The sequence below is a fragment of the Thermobia domestica genome, chromosome 9 (genome assembly GCF_964235325.1).
Source record: "Thermobia domestica chromosome 9, izTheDome1.hap1.1, whole genome shotgun sequence".
NCBI classification, from domain to species: Eukaryota; Metazoa; Arthropoda; class Insecta; order Zygentoma; family Lepismatidae; genus Thermobia; species Thermobia domestica.
In genome coordinates, this window is record NC_137462.1 from 177,707,285 (window position 1) to 177,732,577 (window position 25,293).

Below are 25,293 nucleotides of genomic sequence, written 5' to 3' on the forward strand. Positions count from 1 at the left end.
CTGATACAAAAGGTGGTCAATAAATAACAAACAAGAGTTTAGGAAGAAATTGAACTTTCCTGTGTATGTGTGAGTGTGTCTGTCGAAAACGCAGTCCCTTTCTGCACGCTATCCTTTCTCCTCACAAATACAACTTTGCAATAACTTATCAGTAATGTCCGGATTTGTATGTAATTACATATTTTTCCTTCATATTCATATTTCGTTAAATCCTTAGATGTTTGTGATTCACACCTGTAGGGTGCTTCAACTGAAGTTTCATATTACATATTTTTACATTTTTTGATCAGTATTACATATTTTTATGGTTTCTACATTTTTTTTTACATAAAACTGTCTTAAAACTTTGCGTTTACTGAAATTTTAATTTAAAATAAAAAAAAAAAACACTTCCCAACTGTGCAAGGCTTGCATCTAGATTCAATTTTGTCATGTCTATCGTTTCGTTAGAGAAATATATCTCTTTTTTTTATTTGTCAAACCATGTTTCGCAGAATTTTCGCCGATAAAAAAAGAAATAAGAAGAAACAAGTGAAAATCCTCCCTCCGAGGTACATTAGCAGCGCCTTTTATTCTGAACTCTGGAGAAAGACGGATCACGTGCCTGACAGGCGACTGGCCAAAAAATTCCGAAAATGAAGTCTATTTGATTGTTATCGGAGGTCGGACTGGAAAAAAGATGAAAGCAAATCCTGCAATTCAAGTTAAAACTGTATGCTAGTGTGCTTCCAGGAATTTATTGCAAGAGTTCGTTCCAAGAAGCTGGCGACAATGGCAATATCATAGTAGGTAACCTAAGCTTTCAAAGAACTTCGCTTGTTCAACTGAATGAGAGGACAGTACTCTAGTATTGCAGTTGCAAAACGCACGTGTTCTGTATTGACCGTCGAAGTTAGAAATGGCTCCGGTTGCCTCAACTTTATCCGCGAAATTGCGGTCGTGGGTAACTATCGATGATGCGTTTACTACGGACGGTAAAGTAGTATTGTGCCAAGTGTGATAAAAAAAATTGGATATACAATGAAATCTGTTAGAACAATACGTACGAAGTGCACTCAATGCAAGAAATAAAAATTTGCGAACTGCAAAAAAAGTACTCTTGACACAAATGCATCAAGATAATTCAGTGAGTGAGTTTTTCAGACTTGTGCCAAGCAATGATAGCAGGAAGCATTCCTTGGAACAAAGTTCAAGTGCCAAAATACCGTACTTTTCTGGAGAAGTACTGCGGGCGTCGAATTCCTGACGAATCCACTCTTCGAAAGTGTTATCTCGAAGTTTGTTATAGGGAAGTTATAGATACCATTAGGGCAGAAATAGGTAGTTCATATGTTTGGATTTCTGTGGACGAAACAACAGACGTCCATCTAAATCCTATCTTATTGCGAGTAAATTGCTGGAACGTACGAATCATTCCACGATTGCTCGCTTTGTAAACGATAGTCTTGAAGTGTTGTGGCCGGAAGGAGTTCAGGAAGAAAAAGTCCTTGTTCTCTATACAGTTAGTTTTTTACCCTCACTTAATTCATTTCACCTGTATGGCCCATGCTCTTCAGCGTGTTGCTGAAGAGGTGAGAGACAATTTTGCGAAGTAAATCAACTAGTTTCTTCCACGAAAAAAAAATGTTTAAGGCCCCACAACGTGTTCAAGTTTACAGAGATCAACTGCCAGACGTGCCACTTCTTCCGGAGCCTGTGCTAACGCGATGGGGCACTTGGATACAGGCAGTACATTTCTACAATGAACATTTTCAATGCCTGTTGTTCATTCATTTCCATCAGAGTCTGTTGTCAGTTGGTATTGCTCAGAAACTGTTTAATGACTCAAAAGTAGCGTGTGATATCGCATACATAGACAACAATTTTGGTTGGCTACCTACAAGCATTATAAAGCTAGAGACTGTTGGGCGGCCTCTTCCGGAATCCATGGAAATCATAGAGAATGCAAAGAGACTGCTGCAAGGTGTGTGTGCAGATGTAGGAGAAAAAGTTTGAAAGAAACTAAATGCAGTGCAGTACAACTAAGTTCAACTCGCCTTATATGTCGTACTTTCTCGATAACAGCTATATTTGGTGGCCAGGCTCAGTTAGGGACAGATTCGCCTATGTTCGGCTCGTCTGGTATGTGGTACTTTTTCTCGCTAAATACTGGCCGGATTTAAACTAAATTCGGTGGACAAGTAGCTCATCGTCTTAAAAAATATTCGGCTAGGGACAAGCTCGGGTCGGCTCGCCTTGTATGTGGGTATTATGTAACTTTATTTCTCGGTAACTGCTGGTTGGATTTCAACCAAACTTAGTAGACAAATAGTCTATTGTCTAGGAAATAAAACTTACTATATTTGGTGGCTGGGCTCAGCTAGGGACAGGCTCGACTGAGCTCATATTGTATGGTACTTTAATTTTCGATAACTACTGGCCAGATCTGAATGAAATTCGATGGACAGGTAGCCATTGCTTAGAAACTAAAGATTGCTACATTTGATGGCCAGGGACAGGTTCAGCTCGATAGCAGAGGCTATGTTCACAGCTTTGCACGCCGGGACCTTCTCAGTTCAGTTGTATTTCCATATTTACGTGATTTTATTAATGGGCTTTCTCTGGTGCCTGATTATGTTAAATTACACAGTCACAAACTACACCAGCGAAGAATCAGGTGTCTCATAATCAATGGTAAATATAAAGTAGGTCACCTGCTGCTACAGGTACGATCCGATAGGGCACATATTGCGAGAATGCCGTATAATTTAAAAGTTGCGAATTTTGATAAGGACTAAAACGCCACCTTGTAAAAATGTTTATTCTTCAATAGTCATTCACAGTGAATTTCGCCATTTTTTCCTTTTAAAACCTCTGTTCAAGAAGGGGGTAAAAATATGAGGTCTCCATAGTTCATTTTAACAGCTGAGAAATAATCCATGATCATGTTACGACCTGATAACGTGATCATGACTTATTTTTCAGTTAAAATAGCATGACATAAATATAGTACGTTCAATGTTATCTGCTTCAAGATTTTTTTTTTTTTTTAAAGAGTGAAATGGTTTGGATTTTTATTAAGTATAACTTAGGAGTTACATTAGAATGAAAAATATGAAAAAGGCTGTAAATTCTCTTATTCTTTCCTGTTAATTGATTAACACATTGTTTTACTTAGAATATTGATATTTATACTTCGGTAAGCATAAATAGGCTATTGCACAGTCTCTTATTGAACAAATGTATATTTCGCAACTCATGTAGTGCGATTCATGTAACACATTATGGAGATGATTATGTGTAGGGATCATTACGAAACCATCACTACGGGATAATCCACACTTCGTTTGGACATATCTTTGATAATTTTGGGTCGTAAGACACACAGTTTTATTGACAAACGGTGTTAGTACTATCACAATCATCTGTAATGATCATGAAATATGAGTGTCATCCAGTGGAAAGTTGGAAATTCGATTTTTCATAGTTCTTATTCGAAATGCACGTGAATCCAATATTTCACACTGATAATGTGAATGAATACAAATTAGCACCGCGCAAAAGTTCTGTAAGAGGAGTGTTCAAAGAGTCTGTATTGATCAATCACTCTTTGTTCAATTCGCTAGCTTTTATTGTTCAGTTATTGAGCCTGATCCTGCTTGAGCGCGAGTGTCATTCGCGAGCTCAAAGTTAATCTCTGTTGTAGAGAAAGCAACGCCTCTAGTAAATCTACTATAATTCATTCTCTTTGTCTTCCCTGTTGATTTAGTTGGTAGCGCGTGCATCTTTGGTGCACGGGATCCCGGGTTCGATTTCCAGCGGCAGACTTTTAAAAATTTGAACGTATTACTGTGGTTCGGATTTCCCCTTAAACTCTACGTCCACATTTCAAATGGAAAGGGACCCTAAATTCCAACCAAATCAAAATATTGTACTCCGTATAAGAGCGTAGTGCACCATCCTTAGGCTTAACATTCGCTTGGGATTCAAACCTATGTCCGGGATTTTCGGCTTAGTCTATGGAAGGTCAGGAAATTTCGCGCTAGTGAATCTTTTGGCTTGCTAAGCTGTCTTGTTTAGGCTTCTATAAAAAAAAAATCAAGAGTAATAAGGTGTTTCTCGAAAAGTACTTGCATCAGAAAAATAAACTTTTTATCAGAAAATAATTAAGACAACTGTAAAAAAATGTATTCTGAGTAAATAGAAAAACATATTTGGAATTTAAAGTTAACCTATTTTTAACTTTTCGACACCCACCCTCACACCCCGTTTTAAAAAAAAAAAATATCCAGAAATTATTGTAAGCCTAACCATTCTCGGTATTTTCAAATGAGCATAATTTCTGAGGTTGTCAGATTTATATTAATAATTTTGTTAATTATTAAGACAAGTACACAATATGCTATTATAGTCAGGGTTGCTCACGAAACACGAGTTTAGCAATCTCCTCGAAAATGTGTCGTGAAAGTGATATTTCGCCTCGAAACTTGTTCCTGTTGAGGCTTGTCTCTCGTCTCGTGCGCAACCCTAACTTTAGTGAGATATTGAATGTAGTAATTTCATTTTGAATATCAGGGTTTATTCCTAAATACTTAATATTTTCAGTGCTAAAATGTTTACAATAGTACCTTTTCACAATTATTTAATTTTAATGATATATTTGTTGGATGCCCACTACAGAATTAGGTGAGAATATCAAATATCTAGTTTTATCAGCAATTAGCACTAATAAACTGTTATTGAGCCATAACTTTATTTCCTCACTTGTGGCCCAGCTTTTAAGAATTTTTCATCCTATGCCAACAGCAGTGAGAGAATATCTTCAGAAGATTGTATATGCCCATCAATTTGTAGGTTATATATATTACTAATACACGTTACTATGGGTGCTTCGAAAGTTTCCAATTTGAACAGACACTTTTCTGCTAATTTAGCATCTAATAAACAAAGATACCGTTCGTCTCCCATTTCACACTTATCAACTTTGCATCACAGAATTTTATGTGATAAGTGCTTATTGCTGTAGTTACCTTATAAATAATTACAGTAATTTACATATTTATGATAATTTTCTTTAGTAGTAAAATGTTTACCATGACACATTGTAATTTTTTCAGTTATTTTAGTGATTTGTGTGTTAGATGTGCTATGTGAGAATACAAGAAGTCTTACAGATCGGCTATGTTTATCTATCTGTTGACAGGCATTAGAGCAAAAACTGTAAAATAACTAGAAGCTCTGTTAGAATATATTCAGCGTTCCAAGAATAAATTCTGTCTCCACATTTCTCTCTATTCAAACCGCACTGGTTTCAATGCATCACGAAAAAACAATAGCAAAAAGCAGGTGAATTCAGTATCACAAGACCGAAAACTAATGGAAGTCGACAAACTGTACATATCAGTCTACAGTACCGTAGTGATAAGCTCATTGCATTTTACATAATTTCTTATTGTTATCCATCAGGTAGACTGTTTCTTTATTTGTTCTCAATGTGTTTTTACTTATATCTTAAGCTCGGTACAGCCGAATCAAATAAACCCATAAACTAAAATTTTATACTTGATTAATGCAGGGGTGTGTACCTAATTTTGGGCCAACCTGTGTATATAATATGGATTCAGGATGACAAGAATAGTTTAATCTCAGATCTTACTCTTCTACCGAAACCCAAAGAAGTATGAATTAATACAAATTCCAGTTTCAGTAGTTACTCTTAATTGATACTGATTCAGCGTCCGAAGACCAGGTTCTGTGTTTGAGGCCTAAAAGAAGCGTTGAAGTACATTGAGATGGATGGGAAGTGTTTTGAAAAAAATAATGTTCACATTGAATCAGAGTAATAAATGTATGAAAAAAAAAAACTAGTCTTTTTTGAATAGCCCTAGTATTCATAGATCTACTAGTTACAGTCCACTCATACACATAATTATAATTCCTGAGTACTAAATCTAGGCTTTCAGAAGACCTTAATATACTTTTGCAAAAAGTAGAAGTATTAGAACTCGTTAGAAGTACTCACATTCTAATTTTTTAAACTTTTCTCTCAGAGGAGAAAAATAGTCTGAATTAAACAATATAAACCATTATTATTCAAGGGATTAAATTCCTGTTTAGTATAGATTACTCTTTCAAAGCTATAAGACAGACTTTATGAATACAGAGTGAAAGTGCAAATCTACATTCAGGTACTAAAGTAATCAGGTCATATCAAAATTTCCATATGACAAATTGGAAAATTTCCTAGTATTCCTTTCGAATAGTACCAAATTCCTACGATCAAAGTTTACCGAGCCCTGACTAATGACTGAGTATTTTATTTTCATTAACCGTATTCCAGTTAATAAAGAAAATACCTGTCATAACTTTATTCAGGAAAAAACTAAGTTAAAATTATGTACAGTATTTTCCAGGTTCTGTAAAATTATGTTCCGTTTTTTTCTTTTTCTTTTTTTCTTTTTTACCTTTCGTGTATACCATCTCAAACACTTTCAAAACTACAGGTTGTGACGAACTTATCAGACGCGTCTTTTGCAAGAAAGTGTACGTTGAAACAGTAAATACATTGCTAGCCTTATAAGAAATATGCATGACAAAACATCTTCAACCATTGTGTTAACTCTTTAACTTTCTTATCTTTATTGATTCTTGTTGCACCAATTTTTAATTACTACATGCATATTCTTCATATCGATCACATAGTAGCTAACCTTCAACATTTTTATCACTCAAGAGCAAAAGTTCAGGAGGAAAATAATTTAATTAAAGCAACGCCGACTGTCGAGAGAGAGCAGAACAATTGTATAAATGTATAGTTGGAACAGTGTTCTTTCAAACAACATGCCATATACGCGAGATGCAAACAATAACGTTATTTGCTAACGATAAGAACATCTCGTTCTTTGGATGCAATTTCAATGACAATAGTATTTTTATGTTCATTGTGTATTACTCCATACTATATTTCACAAAACGCGGTTTCTCCGATATTACATATTCATGCATCTCCTAAATGTCAAAAACTCCACAAATCAACATTCTGATTTTTCCATTACGTACGTTTACACTTTCGGTCTTACTATGCAAGTGTAAATTATTACAAACACTGACCATTGCTTTTGTTTTCAATGTGGTAATACTTTCTCTGTTCAAGTGGTAAGAACAGCAAGGAACTTGCACTCCCAATCGAACAAGAATCCAAGCAGCCTGTGTATTGATCGACGGTTGTGCTGCACTGCGACGGACGTCTAGCGTCGAAAATTCAGAATCGTCTACACTTGTAAAATGCTTACGTCTACCATACAATCCTAGTTACTACTGTAGCCGACAATTCTGTTGTACACGTTCATTAGCATTCAGTGATAAACTTAGTTTTTACTGTTCACATTGTAGGCTTGCCAACTCTTATGATATACAGGTCCTTAGAGATTACATGGAATCGTCAATTATAAGCTAAACTGCGTATAAAATAATCGCATTTTAAGCAGATTGAGATCTTCATATTGAGAAAATGTAGTTTTCCATCTATAGTACCAAGCAATCCAATGTAAACAAAGAAACAATCTGTTTCATTAACAAAATATGCTGCTGCTTTAATGTTATTATTCATGCTTCAGTGTTATTATTTATGCTAATGAGTGAAAATTTTATAGAATTTCGTTAAATAGCCATTAAGCCATTTTACAAAGTAAAATTAGATAATGCTCTTGTATATTAACACGATAAATTGAAAGTGGACATAACTGGAACTCCCAAATTATATAACACTGTCTATTATTCAGGAAGATACGGAACCACACTTAAAAAAACTGTTCAATTCCAAGAGAATCCTGGTCATCCCCAGAGATGAGAAACACAAGTAAGACAGATTCACGTTTATTATAACTCGTCTGCGTAGATTCATTTTACACACATCATATCACCTTGAAGTAATGTTTTTCCTAGTACATAGGGGTGCCCACAAAGGGGGGACTATGACGCAAACTGCGTCATTAAAATATTTGGGGAGGGGTTAAAAATCTATATATGTTTGAGGAGGTGTAAAGATTTTTTCGAAAAGATTAATCGATTAGTCGTAAAGATTAATCGAAAAGATTTTTTTTTCATGGAAGAACACCTACGGATAGACAATTGAGGGGGGGGGGCACCACTGTAGTACATAACATTTTCGTATTATATAAGTAAGAATTACTGCTATTTGTGATAAGGGAGAATGACAGGAACAGTAATAGTTTTCATCTTGAACATTTAATTCCTAACATCTGTAAATGATTTTTTTTTTAAAAAAAAGCGCTTGATATACAACTAAGTGAAAAACCTATTTAAGACTTACCACATAAGAATATTAATAAATGCTTCATCGGACACAGAAAAACAAAAGTGTGAATATGTGAACATGATTTTTTTTTCCTCAAAATACTCCATCCATCCATCTTAATGTAGTACTGTTACAACATTTCTTTTAGACCTCAAATACATTGACAGTTTGTGGTAATATCTTTCAGAATCGCCTCACAACCCTTTAACATCTTTGTAGAATTCTCGGTGACGATCGCGTTTTTTTTTTTTTTATTTTTTTTTTTTTATTTATTTATTATCAGTGTTGAGAAGTCTCATGGGGCAATACCAAAGCTGTAGGAGAATGAGTCAAATATTCCATCTCAACATTAGGTACATGAGACCTTCCGTTGCCATGATCCACCACTCGTTCCGATGAAGTTCTGATCGTTTCTTGCAGTATGCTTCCTTTGATTCTCCATAATCAAAGGCACACGCGCTAGCCACTAGACCATCAATCATTGTATGTGTAAATCCTAGTCATTTTATATATATATATATATATATATATATATATATATATATATATATATATATATATATAAACATTCTGGGATATTACCTGTGGAGGGATTAAAGAAATGTGAACTTCTTCGGTCAACTAAAATTTATTTCAAGCCAACTCATTAACTTCCTACATGAAGTTAAAGAAACGTGGACAGTGATAGTAATATTACTATTATTAGAGGTCTTGCATGGATGAGGATATCTGCAACAATACGAAGGTTGTTACAAAAGTTCTAAGCCGAATTGTAAACGGAGCAGGAGAGAGTTTATGGATGATGTTACTTTTCAACATAGTCCCCTGACAAGTCTACATTTTGCCCATCGATATTCATGTTAATACCGCTGGCAAAAAATGGTTGAAGTCGTTTAAAATTTCATCTTCAGCATATATGTCATCATCAACTTAAAATGTACTTCGAACTTCTTTCTGAGCTTTGGAAAGAGGTTAAAGTCAGAAGGTGCCAAGTTAGGCGAATAAGATGAATGGGGGACCAATTCGTAGCCACAATCATGAATTGTTGCCATTGCTATGACTGACTTGTGGCTAGGGACATTGTCTTGATAGAGAAGCACACGTGTTGTGAATTTCCCACGATGCTTCTACCGAATATCTTAACGCAGCTGTCGTAAAAGACATACAGTACTCACCCGTCACTGCTTGCCTCTTTGGAAGATAATCCACCATCACTGTCCCTTCCGAATCCCAGAAAACTATAGCCATCACTTTTCCAGCTGAGGGCACTGACTTGGCCATTTTCGGAGGGAGAGATGAAAGGTGTTTCCACTGCATGGTACTTTGTTTAGACTCTGGTTGTTACTGGACAGGTGGATCGAGGTCTCATCACTGTTATGAATCGAGTGAGAAAAACATCTGGATTTGTCCGGAAGAGAGGAAGATTGGCCCTTAAAATTATTAACGTCTGATGAGCTTTTGATCAGGTGTCAAAAGTTTTGGCACGCATTTAGCGGAAACCTTGCTCATTCCCAGAAGCTGGGTGATACTTTGGTCAACGCTTTCAGTAGATAGGTCTACTGTCTCAGCGATCTGCGTGATGGTCATTCGCCGATCATTCATGATCATTTCATGCACTTTGTCAATATTCTTCTGAGTTAGTTTCCACGGGCCTTCCTGATCAAGTTTCATCTTCATTAGTTCTCCCACTCTCAAATTTGGCTGCCTATTACCTAAAGTACCAACATGTTGACGTGGATCTTCCTACGGCTGTAAACCTTTCTTGTGGAGATATTCAATAACAGACCTCTCCTTCAATTCTCCATTTGGTGACACATTGCTCACTTTTCTAACTTTCTGGACCTGTAAGAACAATAAAAGTCGATATGAATACCAAATTTGGTATGACATCATAGGAAGGTTCAACAAATACAGGTTAAAAGTATTACAAGTCTAGTTTTAATATTTCTTGGTTAGGCTTAGAATTTATGTAACAACCCTCATATAGCTTTTTGCGGATGGCAGATCAAATTGCGTATACTTTTAAAGATTCGTATTGACGTCGTCAATTAGTGTATTGACCTTTTAAGGAGCAATTAACGGCCAAAGGAAATTCCCGACCATAAAGGCAGAGGGGAGTAAGTCATTTTTATTAAATTTTCAGGAGATACAGAAAACAGTGACTTACTTCTTTTTGCCTTTAAGTGCCTTCGGACTTACATCCAATTTTATTGTTGCTATTTGATAAAGTATTCATAATACAACTACAAGCTTTGTAAGAATGAGATGAGATATCAGAACACGCGTTTCAAATCTGGCAATAACTCATTTTCAGAAAAAAAAAGACACTCCCCTCTGCCTTTAAGGTTCGGAATTGTTTTTCTCTGGATTAAAAAAAAAAAAAATTGCTCTCAAAAACCTATTGTAACTGGTGTTTGTGTGTTTATCTGGAGCAACTTATTCGTGTTTTTGAAGAACATTTTATCTCTATTTCACTTTTGCTTTCTAAACAAAGACGCTCGTGTCTTATAAGTAATGAGATAGAAATAATATAAATTAAACAAAACAAAACAAAAAACAAATCAATTGACAAATACGGTATTACTAGGGGCACGAGTTTTTCGCAATGTGCGATAAAGCGAAATGCGTCAGAATTAAGTAATTTTTAGTTTCTTGACATTTTGTGATATTCTCGGTGTATTTTCATTGGTTTCCGTTGCGCGATAAAACGCGAAATTGGCAGTTTTGCGCGAAATGTCGAACTACGCGATATAACGCGAAATTTTAAAAGTACGTTTCCATTAGTTTAAAAACGCCAGTTTTCCGCTAACGGAATGGTAGAACGTGGCATGAATGGTGCATTTTGGGTGATTCTGACGGCTATAGAGAACATGTTGCGCGGTATCTATCACCATCGCAGCTGATTGGAAGTTCCGAAGTGGTGATTGTTTGAAGTTTGTTGTAAATGCACTTACATATGTGTGACTTCCAACAAGCAATGCCAATTATTTTTTTCTTCTTCTTTCAAGTATGAAGTAGTAATAAGTGACAAACGTACAACAATGATAAAGGAAAATGTGGAAACTTGTAACATGTTTATGTTTAATGCTTAAACTTGTGCGTATGTGTTTTCAGAAGACAGCAAAACTTTCCTACTCATAGTAAGTTTAGTCACTGGGTTTCCTTCGGTTTAATTTAAAAAATATAATTTTCTATAAGTGAAATTACAATGTCAAGTGAAATATTCAGTGTATTTAGTTTCTAGGTAATTAATGGTTTATTTCTGTAGTAATCTATGAGTAAAAGGAACAATTGGAAAAATGTCAGAATATTTTTTTCCACGAGAGTTACAAAACGCTAAACTTTATTTTTAAAATGCGACAAAACGCGAAATATGAAAAACGAAACGCGAAATTTTCAAATTCTTAGTGCGAAAAACTCGTGCTCCTAGGTATTACCAATTTGACAGTCTTTGTCATAAATTTGCTTTCGAGGGGACCGTAAGTATGTATATTTTCTACTAATTCCGTAATTTGTTTGCATGAAATTTATTGCATTTTATTTCGAGTGGTTAGGAGGAGGAAGAATCGTATTTAATGTTCAGCTTTAATTATATATATATATATATATATATATATATATATATAGATAGATAGATAGATAGATAGATAGATAGATAAATTGGATTTCGTATATCCACAAACCATACTTCAAACTGTACTCTGCTTTGTTAGTTTGCAGATGAATGAAAACAAAGCGTTTGGGCGTCTGGACAGGTATTGATCCTGACTGCAGATGGTGTGACTATGGCACAACTAGGAAGTCGAGCCGCGGCATTGCGGCTGATTGCACTGATTGATGTGCGAAAAATTATTTTAAAAAGACTTATGTTAGATAAATAAAGTTCTGAACGAGGCACTACAGTGAACTTGATACTGGATATCTTAGCGTTGTTCGTGTTGTTAAGATAAAATTGAGCAAAGCACTATTGAAGCAACAGTTGCGTTGTTCAGATTTATCATTGAGGGTGCTTTGTATTACTGTATCTGAACTTTCAGTAGCGCTCCAATACCTTTTTTCAGAGCAAGGCTATACCCAGAGGAAATTTACACCATTAGTTCGTCATTTTAGATTCTCAAGTGCCTCCAATAACAGTTCTTGGTTTAGATATCACCTCATCCAAGATTTTTTTTTCTGGGATATTTTCTTGTAACATGCAAATCATCCTCATACGTAGCACGTGAAACAAAACAGCTGCTTAGAAGTTCTAGTAGAGCGCTTTTTGTACTTAGATCGGATACACATATTGATATTTTCCCCATTCGTTACCAAACTGTTGTCGGAGATTCTTTTCATTAGCGTTTAAAATGTATTCCGAGCAAGCTAGGTGCTGAGAAATCAAATTTGAAATATAAAATAATTCCCAATTATTGTGAAAGCTTGACAATTTTGTAAGTTCCATTTGTAATCTTCAAGCAAAATGATCATGAGATACATTGATTCAAGTCGAAGTTTTAGAGATTAACTTTTCAACATGGAAGGTAAACCAGATCATTATAGCTTTTGCAGATATCCTAGATTCTGTGCAGATGGCAGATAACTGCGGATATTCGTGAAAAGACTGAAGAATTTTAGTAGTCAATCTCCTAGACACTACTATTAACTATTCACATCTTGTAATAAATCGCGAATACCTTTTCGATATAAATAAAATAAAATCAAGTTTCGTTATTTATTTTCTGTTTTCGAACCCTATAATCAGCATGAAGTGCTAATCTCATTGTATGGCAGTTATGTGAGTTGACTAATTCTTCTTTCTGGAGGGTATTTAATCTCCATATTGCCTTTGTGCTCTTAGCAAAGACACTGTTTTCTGATGAGTTATGAATAAACAGAGTAAAAGAACTTACTCTAAAATTGACAGATTTGACATTACCAGCCTTACAATTTTCTTGTCTAAAATCTGCATTTCAGGGAATCCTAAGTAAGTAGGTATGCTTTCCATTAATTTCGTATTGTTTGCATGCATTTTATTTATCGTAGTTGACTTATAATAGTAAAAGAGCATTGAATGTTTTATCTTGAATTTTATATCATAGGATTCATTGAACTATAAAGGAGATATTTCAATGAAGGCGGTCTGTGTTTAAAAAAAGCCACATAAGCTTATGTGCCCTTTTTACATAGATTGCCAGTTCTTGTTCTCCTGTGTCTAAAGGTTCAGTGGTGCCAGTTTCAATCAATACTTCAAAAAATGAGTCTGGAACACGTGTTTGAAGTTGACGATATCATATACTTTCTGATGTCATAGATGGTCAAAATAGAAATTTTCTGGTGAATAAGTTTACTCTTTTGTTTACAAGAGTTTATAAAATGTATGTGCTTAAACAGGGTGTCTATCGGTTACGAATGTCACGAAAAACTCACGAAATCAGAAAACGGTCATGAAAGTCACAAAAAAAAGTCACGAAATTTAGCTTTTGAGTGACGATTTATTTTAACTGTGCAAATGTAAGTACAGATCGGAAAATTTTGTTCTATAAAACGTCAAAATTCACCATCAAAAATGTCTATGACCGGCTTTAGACGCTACCAAATCGCAAGAAAAGTAGGTTTCTATAGCATGGATGAAAATTCGGCCTAATTCGCACCCAAATTCGCCCTTGAAAATGTTAGGAAATCTTATGATTTGGTAAAGAAAAGATCACGAAAAAGTAATGAAATTTCATTTTGGAATTTTAGTAGACACCCTATTAAACCTTTTCCGGTCAGAGGGCATAGTTTTCTCTTAGTACGACCGACACTGAACTGATCAGAAAGAAAATTTTACAGGAGGTAAATGGTACTTCAAAGCCTTATCGATCTGCAGTGGTGTTGTAGAGGGAAGAACCCATAACTTTTTTACGTTGTTATGAATGCAGAGCTTTAAGATGACTGGGAGCCTTTTCTGAACAGTTTCTTTTTGAAAAAAACTTCTCAAAAATGAAGGTTCCTTTTACTTTAATGAAACGTGTTAAAATCGAATTATTATTATACAGTGGTGCGTTGCTGAGTTCTAAAACTTATCTTGGACAGTATAATGTGTTTACTTATTGGCGATCTATTAAAGAGATTAAAGTTTTTCACAACAAAAGAACTATAAAATGTCTTTACCCCGAAGTGAATCAGTTAAAAGTCAATGATGATAAAAGTTTGTATCTGTTTTTTTTTTTTCTTTCTTTCTTTCTTTCTTTCTTTACAATAGAACGATATTGACTTTATGGAATATGTGATTTCACAATCTCCATAAGTTTCAGTTCCAATGCATTTTGAGAAATAGTTTCTTAAACTTTAATATGGCTTTCAGTTATCTGTTTTGTACTACAAAAATGTTCTGTGTAAAAAGGGCACGTAAACATACTGCAAATTTGTATGTGTTACTCATTAATATATTAGTGTAATACAGTGTTACCGGCAAATTAAGTTTTGCTAAGGATGTATTTTCTATGCGGTTTGTTTCCAACTCAGTAGTCATTTTATTAACAGCATACAATATTAACACTATTCTTTTGGATTTGCTTGAAACATAGTTTTCTCGTACGTGCCCTTTTAACGTAGACCGCCTTAACGGTTATAGTAGGAACTTACTGTTGAAATTGTAATTGTCGTAGAATATACCAGCTATGTAAATTTGTCTCACTATCTGCGGATGCAGCTCGAGATGTTGCACATACATATTTTTTTTTTTTTTTTTTAAATCCGTGCAGACTTCTAGTTATGCCCTTTAGGCTAATGGAGAAGGATATTTGAAGATCAATGGATTAGTCTCCCGGGAAAACTACTGAAAAGTAAAACACGCCTCTGATTCTACTTCAGTCACGTGATGTGGAAATGGACCACTGAATTGTTTTCTCATTGCAACATTCTCCTGACTATCTATGATAAACTGCTGGAAATATGCATAAAGTTGTAGTATAGTATAACGTTGAATAGTGAGACAGTATTGTAGGACAACAGGGTATACAAACACTTTTCTTTATGTATTATCCTGAAAGGTGTGTTAAATTAGTGAAAGTTGTTATTCAAGCCTGTGACAAACAACTTGGCATTTCAGCTAAACGAATAAAACGCAAGCTCTGACGCGACGTTGCCGAGTGTTAAAGGGGTGTGGCTATGGCTAAGCAGACGAACTACAGCGCGATCAGATGGCAGGGGATAGACGTGGATGTGTATAAACTAAACGTGGCAATACCGCTGGCCTCTCATTTGCTAGCAGCATTTAAAGGGAACTTGGAGCGCCGCCTTCAAATTCCAAGATGTTTGTCGCGCCGTTTCGTTAGGAGCGAACAGATAAATGGTAGAGGGGGTCGAAAACTTAAGCTCTGCTCCACCTGTTCGGAAAACCTGGAGACACCACTGCTCCTAAAACCAGTATCTTATTGTTAAAAACATAGACGTGGAAATTTGGAGATGTATGATCGTTCAAGAAGTTTCCAATATGGTGCTTAAGACTTCCCGAAGATCTGTTCCAATTAACTTACGGGAGAAGGGCGATTCCTATACCAAGGAATCTACCAAAATCCCTTGTCGACATCAAAGGGCAAATTTAGCAAATTTACATCCAAGTTTTGGTGACGTGGTTCCACAAGGTACCAAATCCCACGGTATGACCACAACTTGTAAAAGACCAATCCACTTTTGGGATCTTTTGCATTTCCGAGAGGGCGTCTTCATCCCAGTTCTGTCATCCTCCATTTTACGTGCTGAGATACCAGGACAGTAAGTTAATATATAACTATGTTTTGTAGTAATCATTATGGTTGACGCCAGAAATCCGCTTGGATCCATCATGGCTGAGTAGCAAACGTACAGGGATGTAATAGGGCATGTACGGTGTATACCCATCTATTGTTTTTGTGGTCACCTTAAATTTACGAAAGACCTAGCTTATATGGAAGTGGATATACGCTGTATTTTTAAAAACTGCCGAGCGTATATCGACCATAAATTCTAGCATTACATCTGTGCTAACTTGTAGGTCCACGTCTCGTGTAATCTCGGTGATGAAAAGGAGCGGTAAACTAATAGGAAAATTCTACACATACTACTATATAATTATTAATGAACTTAGCTTTATACCTAGTATAGTTTCTTTTCATAGGCGTAAATTGCATCCCCGCGGCGCGCGGGGAGGGATGACCCCAGGAACGTAAAATACAGTATGGTAAGAAACTATTGAACAGATTTCGGGAGCTGATTCCCGACACCGAAATTAGCAAAAGAGTCCTCTGGAACTTTGGTTAGTGAGAGAGTGAGTTTCGGCGATATAGGTTGCCGAAAGCGTGGGAAAATGAACTTCAGAGGGCTGTAATTCAAAAACAACGCAAGGTAGAGAGTGCGGTTTAGAACACACTCATTTTAGACATACCTGCTTAATTGAAAAATGAATGTTTCAAATCTCCGCAAAATGTGTGCGAGGGATTCCCCAAATGAACGTAGGGATTACTTGCCAGGTTATATGAAGAGTCTACGTTCCTTTGGGAATCCCTTGCACACATCTTGAGGAGGTTTGAAACCCACATTTTTCAATCTAGCAGGTATGACTTCCAGTGTCATGTTCTAAACCGCACTCTCTACATTGCGTTGTTTTTGAATTAAAGCCCTCTGAAAAGTTCATTTTCACACGCTTTCGGCACCTTATATCGCTGAAACTCTCTCTCACTGATCAAGTTCCAGAGGACGTTTTTTACTGGTTTCGATATCGGGAATCAGCTTCCGAAATTCGTTCAAATAGCTTCTTATCATCCTGTGTAGAAAGTAGGAGCGCATAATTGTGTTTGGCGGGGGGAGGCTGAAGCTTCAAGTTATGCCACTGTTTCTTATTATTGTCCTGCTTGAAAGGTGTAAATTCGAACTATCAAATAATAATAATTTTTTAAATACCAAAAGTCAAGCGAACAAAAGTGTACACGGAAAGGAATAATTAATTAAAAAGAATCAGATGTTAACCAAACGAAAAGTTAACATTTTTGGAAATAGGTTATTTTGTATTTATTGGGAATGCGGTCATCCTGATTTTTTCCTCGTGTTTATTTTCTATCCAATCAAATAGTAGTACTTATGTTATATATATATCAAAGCCTTGCCGATTTCTGAAATCCTCCCAACATCTTCCAGTAATTTTCAATGTTACAAGGTCTTACAGTGGCGATACTACATACCACCATTATCAATAATGATAATTTAGGCATAATTACTACTACTAGTAGTAGTAGTAGTAGTAGTAATAGTATTTTCAAAAATTTCCGATATTGTTTATTAAACAAGGCTTATAGTAATTTTCATAAATACAGACATTCCGTTCAGTATTAAAATCCTGAAATGTCATATTACAGATAATTTTAGCTGACGTGATCATTATTTCTAATTGTGGAATAGAACTTTTAAGCGAAACGGAATATCCGTCTTCTTAGCTTGAATAAGACATCATATAAACTGACAAGCAACGATGAACATTATCTTGTAAATATGTAGACTTGGGAAAATGAAAATATTTGTTCAAGATGTATAACAACGTATATTTTGTAGGTTTTTTTTTTTTTTTTTTTTTTTTGTGCATTAATTAGATTTTGTGTATGTGGATTATTCTAACACATGTGTTCCGAATGAGCACACGTAGCAGACGATAATTGTGTGATTGCCTTGCAGAAGATGCAAAGCGGTAGGTGGCAGTGTAGGTCGGGCGCAGACGTCAGCAGCAGACTGTTCGGGATACCTTTGCGGCTTGTGATTGGTAGACTTGCGAAGCTGCCTTACCCTGTGAAATCAATGGTAGTAGCATTGGCGAGCTCTACCATCGCGGCTGTAGGGGTGGGTTGGAGATACGGATTGTGTAGCTGGTTGTGCTGTGATCGAGAGGAAAGGTTGCGTGGAAGGAACGAGAAGTTGGATTTTGTGAGAGTAGAGAAGTGGAATTAAATCTCTTTCAAGTAACAAATTGGGAGCCAAGAGTTGTTGAAAGCCAAATAAACCCTGGGGTTTTGCCCCCTTTTCGCGTGTTCTATTCACCTAGTGTTCACTGGTCCAGTATTGTAGATCTTGGTCGCCCGGAGAAAGGAGCTTGCCCTGCCCATCTGCTTACCAAACATATGGTGCTACCCGGCACAGGTGAGTTTTGTCAAAAATATCGTAGTAGGGATTTTGACATTTTATATATAGGAAAAAATATTGTCCGCATATTTCAAATTTCATCGCACGCGAACCTATATTATTAAAAATAGCAAAATATTGTTTAACATCAGATGGCATGAACAGTAATACTACATGATCTTTTGAAAATAAACTTTAAAGCGATAAGAATTCAAGATCTAAGATTTTGATACATTTAAGTGACAACATGTGCAAATAATAATAATCAGTGTCTAGTGCGTATATGTGATATGATTGATATTACTTTAAATAATTCAGTTCGTTACATTACACTGCGTGTTAAGAGTTTTTCAGAAACTGATAGCGATATTTAAATTCGAAAATAAAAATGAAGTATTAGTTTTATGCTCGATGATTATGTCCTATAGGCTAAAGGAGACGAATGATTAATACAAAAGTGAACGATTGTGATAGTGGAATGAATGGGAGGAAACGGGAGAAATTCGAGAAAACATAATATTGTTCACAGTACATTACCTAGGATCGAACCTGAGACTTCTTGCACCAGAGGTGAGCGACTGAGCCACTGTATCTTCCATGTAAATTTAAGTGGAAATTAAAACTTACCATTTCTCCAATGCAACTTCGAGTATTCAAACTATTAAACTGCCGTCGACGTGAACATTATTGTAAATTTCATTGCTTGAAAGCAGAAGATTCTTTGAAACCCACCTCCCCCTCTCTTTCGTAAGTTAGATTCAGTGACGACTTATACTTTTCTGGGATGTTCACTACTCCATCACTACAGTAAGAGTTTCGATCATAAAGTTGACCTATTATTGACATCGTTGCATATTTTAAATATGATGCTTATGCCCTTTACAAGCTGAAGTGTCCGGCTTCGCGCGAGAAAAATGTTTATGCACAATAATTGATAATAAAGAACTGGCTATGAGTAGAATAAATAACGACAATCAATGCCGTTGGCGTTGCCCCTGTCAATTCTCGAACTTGACATGCACGTACTTGACTAAATTTTGGCTTAAATCTCGTCACTACTGTCATCAATCAACTTAATGATCCCGAGAATTATGGATTTTTCTCTAATATCGGTTATTTTCGGATGTCAACTTGTTTTTAGAAATGCCGTTTCATCTTTCGAATATGAGGAATTCATGAGATACTCGTGTTTTACTTACATTTTGAACCATCTCTGCCTCTTTGAAGCCCATCTATAAGATACGAACCAAAAAGTTTTATAGACTTTACCCACGGTGTTTTCCAGTTTGTCTTTTGAGAAAATTATTTTGAAGTATACTAAATGAACGGTGTGGATTTGTATACCGGACACACACACACACAAATGTGTATGATTTAATAGTAGTAGTTCTGCCCAAATCTTCAGTCTGCTATACACTATAGGTAAAAATCGTTCTGTAATTGTTATATTTAAATTTTTCTTTTCTTGGTTTACCAACCACCCCAAACTACACCATTTGTATGCGTTATTCGTTTATTTATGCAGAGACTTAGTTTTAAGGCATGCGACAGCGCAGGTGTGATCTAGGAATTAGCGTGACGTACAGACTGAGATGTTTTTGACCGTTCATTGTTAGGCTGTTGGTTGAAGTTCCTGTCCAACACCAAGGTTATATGAGACGTTTACCTACAATTGAAAGTGTAATCAATCCCACTGTAATACTTTCAAATTTTAATGCTATCCCACCAGAATCGAACCCTGGGCCATGCGCACCGAAAGCGCACGCACTACGCACTAGACCAACGGGTGCTAAATCGTGAATGTACAGGCTTTGTGTATAAAATCTTTAAAATACAAATAAAATCGTGTTTGTTTATACTTTTATCTATTAATCAAAGTGTATTTTTTCGTGATTCTATGATTTTCGTAAAGAAGGGCACGATGAATCAGTTTTACAGGGTGTCCAATATACAATGCAACCCGGAGTTTGGGGTAGTAGAACTTTTAAACCTGAAGTGATACACAAATAATGGTTATGCCAAAATGAAGCTTTGTTTATGCATATATTTTTAAACTATGAAGCAACGACTGAAGTACACTAGGAACCACACAGTGTTGTAAGATGTAACCGAAGGTGTAAATCTTTTTTTTTTTTTTTTTTTTTTTTTTGCAAAACCTGTAAATTGAATCATACGTATGGATCTTCTGTCGTTAATTTTCAGTTTGTTTAGTTGAAGTAGCTTGGAAACTATGGATCAGAAGAAAGAATTTTTCATTACTACGGATGACTAATCGAATGAGACCTCTTTAAGGGGGAACTAGGGAAATCGTAGTTTTCATAAAGTAACAGTCTGAATTGGCAACCCTGCTGATGTTTCAGTGCATCAAAAGGTGTGTTAAGAATCTGTCTATATTATGCAATCCCTGAAAACAATGAAAAAGAAACTTTGAAATTATCATGATAAAACTTTTACTTACATGCACCCGGCAACACTGCTACTTATTTCTATGGGACTAAGTAAAGCAAGAGGTGTACAAAAACAATTCTCGAACTATTCAAGACCTGGAAACGAACATTTGCAGTGCTGTTGAGAACATTAACACTTCTAATCTTCGTAAAGTTGCTAACAACCTGATGAAACGTGTAAGCCAGTTTTAAATCAAAACTGAGGACACTTACAGCATCTGCTGTAGAGCTGGTAACTCATTTCTGATAGTAACAGTGTTGCCGGGTGCGTGTAAGTAAAAGTTTTATTATGATAATTTCAATGTTTCTTTTTCATTGCTTTTAGGAATTGCATACTGTAGACAGATCCTTAACATACCTTTTGATGCACTGAAACATCAGCAGTGTTGCCAATTGTGTTAATTTACGAAAACTACGATTTTCCTAGTTCCCCCTCAAAGAGGCATCATTCGATTAGTTATCGGTGGAAATAAAAAAAATCTTTCTTCTGATCCATATTTTTCAAGCCACTCCAACTAAAACTGAAAATTAACGACAGAACATCCATACGTATGAGTTATGATTCAATATACAGGTTGATCCCAGCCCCCGTCAAGTTAACTTCCACTTTGTGGTGGATAAACACCATGTGCGTGGGTTTTCTCGGGGTTCTCCCGTTTCCAAAGATTTCATTTCATTTTTTCAATTTACAGGTTTTGCAAAAGAAAAAAGAAATTACACCTTCGGTTACATCTGGCAACACTGTGTGGTTCCTAGTGTGCTTCAATCGTTGCTTCCTAGTTTAAAAATATATGCATGAACAAAGCTTCATTTTGGTATAACCATTATTTGTGTATCACTTCAGGTTCAAAAGTTCTACTACTACAAATTCCGGGTTGCATTGTATATCGGACACCCTGTAGAACGCCTGCCTCTGGTGCATGGGGTTCCTGATTCGATCCGCGGCCAAGTAAGCTTGTGGTGGACAACACTGTGTCTGGGGGTCTTCTCGGGATACTCCCGCTTCCTTTCACATCCTTATTCTACAGATTCTTCAATTCACTTGCCTTAATCATCCGTCTCTCTTAGCCTAACAGACATAATCATGGGATGTTAAACTGAAGGCTATTCGTGGAAATTTTCGTAGCTTAGATTTTGACTATTTACGGATGTCGACGTTTCTATGTACAACATGTATTTGCTTAGAAACCTCTATTGTACTTTGACGTCCAAATTGTGCTCCAGCTCAAATGGTGACGTAGTGTGGGGTGTATTGGACTCTTGTGCAGGCTACCCATACTTCGTTTTCGGTGCGTTACATAATCATACCAAGTGAATGCTGGAGTGATAAAATACCATGGTGCTCAAAAATCTATCATTTTTTAAATTTGTTGAGCTAGAGATGTATATTTACATGAGCAATTCTATGAAAGCTATTGTAGGTCCTAGTGTATGGTGACTCAATGGTGGAGCGATTACCTCTGGTGCGTCGGACCCCTTGTTCGATCCCCTACAAAATAAGTCTGTGTAGGTACTCTCCTCACATTCTCATTCCACAGATTCTTTTTCATTCATTTGCCTTAATCATCCCGTCTCCTTTAGCCTAAAGGACATAATCGTTAAACCTGAAAGAATTTAATTTTTTCTAGTGTAGGTCTGTCCCGTAGCTTCAACACTGAAACTGACTATAAACAAAAGAAAAAAGTAGTCAATTTTCCACGCATGTTGCCAACAGGCCGTAAAGGGGCAACATGGAGTTAATAGACTTCGATATTCGGTGTAATTGGCAAGCCATGAAATTGTGAGTCGTTCTTCTACGCAACATTCTAGAATTGTACTGTGAGATTGTGTTGACTTTTATGGTGACTGATGGATTACGTTTAACGTTCCTTGTATGAAACGATCTGTGTAGATCTCTACTTTTCTTTTACTAACCTACTCACTTTGTGGCCTATGGAACCCGGAGGTTCAATGCCACGTTCACAAAAGCTCTCCACTGACTTCTGTCCTTAGCCAGCTGGATCCAGTTTCTACTTTGTATTCCTATCTCTGCGAGATCCATCTTAATATTGTCCTTCTCATCTGTGCCTAAGTCTTCCTAATGGTCGTTTTCCGATTGGTCTTCCAGTCAAGACTGAAAGCCTTTCTGCTTTCTTCCATCCAAGCTACTTGACCTGCCTACCTAAGCCTCCTTGATTCGATGGCCCTAACAATGTTTGGTAAACCGTATAAATTATTTAGTTCCTCGTTATGAAGTTTCCACTATTCTCCATTCCCGTTCCTCTTGGGTTCGAATATTCGTCTCAAGATCTTGTTCTCAAATATTTTCAGTCTATGTTCTTCCTTCAGAGTAAGCGACCATGACTTTTCTTTTACTAGTGCTTATATATGTTAAGTGATGCACGATCGTAACTGTTTAGAAAAGAATATCGTTGGATATGGATACCAAGATTCAAAACCATCGTTCATCAATTAGTATATTACAGTTTTGTTAATCATATTATGTTTTTTTTTTCAAACTTTTTCAATCAACTGCAAATATTTTCTTATTGCATAGTTCATTATTATAAAGTGATGTTCCAAGTAGAATTCTAGTAACTTAAAGGCGTATTGATGTCCTTCAATAACTATTGTACACAATTTGTTACCGAAAAGTAGTGAAAAATTCAGCATTTCTGAAAATTGACAACTTCATCATACGTTTTTGCTTGCCCTGATAAATCTTTATATGGTCTGAGTTAATGTTACGAAAGTAAATGGAAATAGGATTGAGTGTGGACATTTTTCAAAATATTACAGAATTCATTAAAAAAAAATGAAAGTTCTATTTCGTTATTTATCATTTAAAACACCAGTTAGTGAAATGAGTTGTCGATAGATTCAAGTTAGTCACGTCATAGGTTTAGATGATGAACTGAGCAAGTACGAAGGATGATAATCATTTATTACTTTCAAGAGGTAATCTTACGTACTAACCAGAAAATTACACAAAATTTAAGTTCTTTGAGTTGGGTAATATTTTCAAAAGAGGAGGAAGTTACGACCATCTCTAGGGATAAACAACTTTCACGCTAATTTCGTAGCTAAGCAAGATTTTGTACGATCGTGAGTGTATTGAATCAATAAATCAGTTTCAAAATGAATATGAAGACAACAATCCATATTGTTGTAACCAAATTTATTATTTCCATGGTTGCTTCTTAAGTTGGTGTGCGATTGTGTTTTGTGCGAAATAATTGAACGACGAAGGGATTATTTTGGCAAAAGGCCAGACCGACGCATGGCAGATATTATCCTGCCACTTCTGTGCCGTCTTACAAATGAAAATTTTTCAACAGTTCTTTACCGCAGTTATCTGCGATTGTATTCATAGATTCGAACCGGTAGAAAAAAGGCTAAGCGTCGGTGTAGAGTTATCTGTTCCCGGTTGACGGAATGCTTGCGATTAGAAAGATTATTCAGGAAAATCCAGTCGTCACATCCGTCTTGACCTACATACACCAGGAGATATGTAAGTTCCTATTAATTGGGACAATAACCTATTATTACTTGCGATTAAATAGTGATTACAGTGTAATAACGTTGTTGTTTTAACATTCCTCCAAGCTTCGATGAAGTTGGCGGAAGTTGAGCTCGCAAATGAAAGCAGGATATGATTTCACGGTAACTCTACCATAAGAAAAGTGAAAAGACGGAACTAAAGAACTTGAGTATCGAATGAATGATGTAGTTCCTGTGTTAGTAGTATGTTACCTATTACAATATTACGCTTTGTTAAACAGGTAATCCTTTTATATAATTTAACATGAAAGTGACAACGCTAAATGAAAACGAAATGTAGTAGAATACAGAATTGTTATAACACGTGAGACACGTTCATTGTTACAGTGAATTAAATGTCTATTTCGTATTTCATCGTGAAAAGTTTTATAACAATTTGTGACATCTAGTCATATTCAAGAATCTGACTATGCATTCTTTGAATAACTTAGGAGTCACAATCGTTCTTTGTTATATATTTTAATAAATTTACAATATAGATCTCAAACAACCCAATTGTAGTCTGTTTTAATTTTGCTGTTGGGTATAGGAGTATGATTGTGTATATCCAGTATGCGATTAACGAGAAGGGAGAATACTACGAAAGGAGTAAATTTCATACGTTGCCTGCAATTTGTTACATAATTTGTAAATTAAATATCTATTTTATGACTTTGCTGTGGATTGTTCTTCCCTGTATTTTATGACTTTGCTGTTGATTGTTCTTCCCTGTGCCTTCATTGTAACTCTGAAATTTTCCTGACTGGTCGCTGCCGACATATGAAGAATCGAATCCAACAAACCGAATGTTCCTGTCCATGAAAACCGGATACACACGAATCTGGTTGCACTTGCACTTAGTGTATCAAAATACCTCGTCGAAATAACTCGAAACAGTGTGACAATCGCAAAAAGGATCCACTG

The 25,293-nt window shown here is 35.9% G+C and overlaps 1 protein-coding gene across 4 annotated transcripts in view; it reads left to right on the plus strand.

Annotated features, from left to right (window-relative positions):
* The window catches only part of eIF5 (eukaryotic translation initiation factor 5), a 105,588-nt gene that overhangs the window by 32,776 nt on the left and 47,519 nt on the right, over positions 1-25,293 (plus strand). The window contains exon 1 of one of the 4 annotated variants that reach the window (XM_081725508.1): positions 18,116-18,421. The exons of the other annotated variants lie outside the window; for them this stretch is intronic. The gene's annotated coding sequence lies outside the window, so the exon portion shown is untranslated. Of the gene's footprint in view, positions 1-18,115; positions 18,422-25,293 lie in introns of those variants that run through there. 4 annotated transcript variants of the gene reach the window in all.